We start from the raw sequence: 6,354 nt of genomic DNA, 5'->3' as shown, positions 1-6,354 counted from the left end.
TTCTTTCTTTACTAACGTGTTGTTTAGTTTGGAAATATTACCAGGATTATCCAATTTTGAAACTTCCCCTAACCTGTAATAATCATAGCATGTGCCCATTAACAAACTCCTTCAAATTCATGGCATCATATTTTACTGATTATCATTATAGGCTCATATTATCATATTATAATGTTTCTTTATAGAAATTATATATAATTTTAGACAACTAATAACTGATAAAAATGAAATATTTACTCATAATATAAGTCACTCAACGCATATAATTTAACTTTGTATATCTCATATTCGAATTGAATTGTATTATTATTTTTTCTTTTTTTTCATCTTTATTAATTTGGGTATTTCTTATTTACATTTCGATTGTTATTCCCTTTACCGGTTTCCAGGCCAACATCCACCTAGCCCCTTCCCCTCCACATCTAGATGGATGTTCGCCTCCCCATCCTCCCTTAATTACCTACCTCTGCCCCAGTCTTGGCAGGACTAAGGGCTTCCCTTTCCACTGGTGCTCTTTCTTGGCTATTCATTGCTACCTACGCAGTTGGAGCCCAGAGTCATTCCAAGTATAGTCTTTGGGTAGTAGCTTAATCCCTGGAAGCTCTGGTCGATTGTCACTGTGGATCATATGGGATCTCAAGCCCCTTCAAACTATTTCAGTCCTTTCTCTGATTCCTTCAAAAGGGGTCCTGTTCTCAGTTCTGTGGTTTGCTGCTGGTATTTGCCGTATTCTGGCTGTGTATCTCAGGAGAGATCTACATCCGGTTCCTGTCAGCCTTGACTTCTATTCTTCATTCATCCATGTTATCTAGGTTGGTGGCTGCATAGGTATGGGCCACATGTGGTGCAGGTTCTGAATGGGTGGTCCTTCTGACTCTGTTCTAAACTTTGCTTCCCTATTACATCCAAGGGTATACTTGTTCTCCTTTTAAAGGAGGAGTGAAGCATTCGCATTTTCGGCATCCTTCTTCAGATTCATGTGTTCTATGCATCTAGGGTAATTCGAGCATTTGGGCTAATATCCACTTATCAATGAGTGTATACCATGTGCATTTTTTGTGATTGGGTTACCTCATTCAGCATGATATTTTTCAGTTCCATTCATTTGCCTATGAATTTCATGAAGTCATTGGTTTTGATATCTGAGTAGTATTCCATTTTGTAGATGTACCACATTTCTCTATCCATTCCTCTGTTGAAGGGCATATGGGTTCCTACCAGCTTCTGGCTATTATAAATAAGGCTGCTATGAAAATAGTGGAGCATGGGTCTTTGTTATACGTTGGGGCATCTTTTGGGTATATGCCCAAGAGAGGTATAGCTGGGTCCTCAGTTCAATGTCCAATTTTCTGAGGAACCTCCTGACTGATCTCCAGAATGCTTGTACCAGTCTGCAATCCCAACAACAATGGAGGAGTGTTCCTCTTTCTCCATATCCTTGCCAGCATGTGCTGTCACCTGAGTTTTTCATCTTACCTATTCTCACTGGCATAAGGTGGAATCTCAGGGTTGTTTTGATTTGCATTTCCCTTAAGAGTAAAGATGTTGAACATTTTTGAAAGTGTTTCTCAGTCATTGGCCATTCCTCAGCTGTGAATTCTTTGTTTAGCTCTGAACCCCATTTTTAATAGGGTTATTTGACTCCCTGCAGTCTAACTTCTTGAGTATTTTGTATATTTTATATAAAAGCCCTCTATCTGTTGTAGGATTGGTAAAGATCTTTTCCCAATCTGTTGGTTGCCATTTTGTCCTAAAAACAGTGTCCTTTGCCTTACAGAAGCTTTGCAGTTTTATGAGATCCCTTTGTCAATTCTTGATCTTAGAGCAAAAGCCATTGGTGTTTTGCTCAGGAAATTTTCGCCAGAGCCCACGTGTTCGAGATGCTTCCCCACTTTTTCTTCTATTAGTTTGAGTGTGTCTGGTTTGATGTGGAGGTCCTTCATCCACTTGGACTTAAGCTTTGTACAGGGTGATAAGCATGGATTGATCTGCATTCTTCTACATGCTGACCTCCAGTTGAACCAGCAACATTGGCTGAAAATGCTATCTTTTTTCCATTTGATGGTTTTGGCTCCTTTGTCAAAAATCAAGTGACCATAGGTGTGTGGGTTCATTTCTGCCTCTTCAATTCTATTCCACTGGTCTATCTGTCTGTCTCTGTATCAATACCATGCAGTTTTTATCACTATTGTTCTGTCTGTCTGCTTGAGGTGAGGGATAGTGATACCCCCGGAAGTCTTGTTATTGTTGAGGAGAGTTTTAGCTATCCTGGGTTTCCTGTATTCCAGATGAATTTGTAAATCTGTCTAACTCTACAAAGAATTGGGTTGGAATTTTGATGGGGATTGCATTGAAACTGTCTGTCGCCTTTGGTAAAATGGCCATTTTTACTATATTAATCCTGCCAATCCATGTGCATGGGAGATCTTTCCATCTTCTGAGATATTCTTCAATTTCTTTCTTCAGAGGCTTGAAGTTCTTATCATACAGATCTTTCACGTGCTTGGTTAAAGTCACACCGAGGTATTTTATATTATTTGGGACTATTGTGAAAGGTGTCATTTCCATAATTTCTTTCTCGGCTTTCTTTCTTTCCTTTTGTGTAGAGGAAGGATAATGATTTATTGAGTTAATTTTACACTGATCCACAATGTTGAAGGTGTTTATCAGGTTTAGTAGTTCTCTGGTGGAACTTTTGGGATCACTTAAGTATACAATCATATCATCTGCAAATGGTGATATTTCGACTTCTTCCTTTCCAATCTGTATCCCTTTGATTTCCTTTTATTGTCTGATTGCTCTGGCTAGGACTTTGTGAACTATATTGAAGAAGTAGGGAGTGGGCAACCTCGACTAGTCCCTGATTTTAGTGGGATTGATTCAAGCTTCTCCCCACTTAGTTTAATATTACCTACTGGTTTGCTGTATATGGCTTTTACTATGTTTAGGTATGGGCCTTGAATTCCTATTCTTTCTAGGACTTTATCATGAAGGGGTGTTGAATTTTGTCAAATGCTTTCTCAGGATCTAATGAAATGATCATGTGGTTTTTATCTTTCAGTTTGTTTATGTAGTGAATTACGTTGATTGTTTTCCATATAATAAGCCATCCTTGCATGCCTGGGATGAAGCGTACATGATCATGATGGATGATCGTTTTGACGTGCTCTTGGATTCGGTTTGCAAGAATTTTACTGCGTATTTTTTGTGTCAACATTCATAAGAGAAATTGGTCTGAAGTTCTCTTTCTTTGTTGGGTCTTTGTGTGGTTTAGGTATAAGAGTAATTGTGGCGTCATAGAAAGAATTCGGTAGCACTCTGTCTGTGTCAATTTTGTGGAATAGTTTGGATAGTATTGGTATGAGGTCTTCTATGAAGGTTTGATAGAATTCTGCACTGAACACATCTGGACTTGGGCTCTTATTGGTTGGGAGACTTTTAATGACTGCTTCTATTTCTTTAAGAGTATGGGGTTGTTTAAATGGTTTATCTGTTCCTGATTTAACTTTGGTACTTGCTAGAAAATATATACACATACTTTCCTGTAAGGAAGTTGCATCAACATAAAAATGTAATCTTAAAAAAATGTAGTAAAGGGAGAAGGAGGGGCAGGCCCTTCTGGTTGCTACCCTCACTGAGAGCTGAAACCTAGCCCCAAGGAGCAACTTTCGGCCCGAGACCAGAGGTAAGACCAACTTTTCTGCTCCAAGTGACCTGCCCGGTGGACTTAGGACACACAAAGGCAAAATTCCCCTGGGATCAGACACTTAGGGTTTCTAGCTGGCGCCGGAACCTCGCTGATCCCAGCCCACAGTTCCCTGCTCCCAAACCCTGTGGGAGAGAGAGCTTATCGCCCAGTCGTGTGGACACTCCTGAGAATACAGGTCAGGAGAGACCACAATTACTGACCACCGTTGTCCACATTCCTGGCCCAAGAGGAAACTGTATATGGACTTTGGGAAAAGGAAGATATGGTCACTTAAGTTACAGAAGCCCTGCGGTCTAGACTTTGCCCAAACTGAAGGAACCCAGTCAAACATCTCCCTGCACACAAATCCTGTGAGAGGGAGAGCTAGATCTTTAGAGGGGCCGACATCACCAACAGAACACAGGAGACAGAAGAAAGAATCTCAGGAGCAGAAGACACCATAGAAATTATCTACACAACTTTTAAAGATAATGTAAAACAAAATAAGCTACTGGTCCAAAACATACAGGAAATCCAGGACTCAATGAGAAGATCAAACCTAAGGATAATAGGTATAGAAGAAAGTGAAAACTCCCAGCTCAAAGAACCAGGAAATGTCTTCAACAAAATCATGGAAGAAAACTTCCATAACCTGAAGAAAGAGATGCCCATAAACATACAAGAAGCCTACAGAACTCCAAATAGATGGGAACAGAAAAGTAAATCTTCCCATCACATAATAGTCAAAACACCAAGTGCACAAACAAAAAAGAATATTAAAAGCAGTAAGGGAAAAGAATCAAGTAACATATAAAGGCAGACCTATCAGAATCACACCAGATTTCTCACCAGAGAGTATGAAAGCCAGAAAATCCTGGACAAATGTCATACAGACCCTAAGAGAACACAAATGCCACCCCAGGTTACTGAATCCAGCAAAACTCTCAATTAACATAGGAGAAACCAAGATATTCCATGACAAAACCAAATTTACACAATATCATTCTACAAATCCAGCCCTACAAAGGATAATAAATGGTAAAGCCCAACATAAGGAGACAAGCTACACCCTATGGAAAGCAAGATTATCTTGGCAACAAAACAAACAGAAGAAAAGCACACAAACATAGTCTCACATCCAAATACGGATATAACAGGAAACAACAATCACTATACCTTAATATCTCTCAACATCAATGGACTCAATTCTCCAATAAAAACACACAAATTAATGAATTAGACACGCAATGAGGACTCTGCATTCTGCTGCCTACAGCAAACAAACTTCAGAGACAAAGACAGAGACTACCTCAGAGGGAAAGGCTGGAAAACATCTTACCAAACAAATGATCTGAGGAAGCAAACTGGAGTAGCCATTCTATTATCGAATAAAATTAATTTTCAACCAAAACTCATCAAAAAATATAAGGAAGACAGTTCATATTCATCAAAGGAAAAATCCTCCAAAATGAAAACTCAATCCTAAATATCTATGCTACAAATACAAGGGCACCAAAAAAGTAAAAGAAACCCTACTAATGCTCAAAGCACACATGCACCTCAAAGGGTAATAGTAAGAGATTTCAACACCCCACTCTCAAAAATGGACAGATCATGGAAACAGAAATTAAAAAGAGACATAGACAGACTAAGGAAGTCATGAACCAAATGGACTTAACAGATATTTATGTAATATTCTATCCAAATATAAAGATATCCCTTCTTCTCACCACCTCATGGTAGTTTCTCCAAAACTGACCTTACAACTTATTTAAAAACATATATTTAGCTACTTTATTGCTTCTTTTTGTTTATTTTATTTATTTTTTTTATTTCCCAGTTTCCCGTCCACAAACTTGCTATCCCATCCCCCCTCTCCCTTATTCTATCAGGGTCTCCTTCCACCCATCCACCCATCCATTCCCACCTCCATCTCCTAACATTCCTCTACACTGGAAGTTAACCGTTGCAGAAAGAAATGCTTCTCCTCCCATTGGTGCTCACAAGGCCATCGTCTGCTACATGTGTAACTGGAGCCATGGGTGTGTCTATGTGAACACTTTGGATGGTGGTTTAGTTCCTGAGAGTGCTGGTTGTTTGATATTGGTGTTCTTATTAGCTACTTCAATCTTTTCTCTAACTCCTCCAACAGAGACCCCTTTCTCATTTCCATGGTTGACACTAGCATCCACTTCTGTATTTGTCATGCTGTGGCAGAGCCTCTCAGGAGATATTTGTATCAGTCTCTTCTCAGCATGCACTTCTTGACATCAGCAATATTGGCTGAGTTTGGTGGCTGTATATTTATGGGCTGGATTCCCTAGTGGGGCAGTCTCTGGATGGCCTTTCCTTCAGTCTCTGCTCCAACCTTCCAGGCCACAGTCTATTATAAGACATTGTTGGTTAATTCTAAGGCAACCTATATCAGAAAAGAAGTAGATGATAAGATAAAAATCTTTAAAAGGTCACTTATTCTCAAAGCAAAGTGCTAAATGTGTTAGAAAAAAACACTAGAGTAGAAGCAGATTGGAAATAGTAACAGGTGTACAAGGGATATTCAAATTAATTCGACAGTAGTGTTATTGGAATTTCTGGTGGGTCATATTAGGAAAGTAAGAGCTCCACATCCTTGCTAGCAGTTGTTCTCACTTGAGTTTTTTAACTTA

The sequence above is a fragment of the Rattus norvegicus genome, chromosome 4, assembly GCF_036323735.1.
Source record: "Rattus norvegicus strain BN/NHsdMcwi chromosome 4, GRCr8, whole genome shotgun sequence".
Taxonomy (NCBI): Eukaryota; Metazoa; Chordata; class Mammalia; order Rodentia; family Muridae; genus Rattus; species Rattus norvegicus.
The sequence above is the reverse complement of the archived record's forward strand: the minus strand, read 5'-3'. Positions refer to the sequence as shown.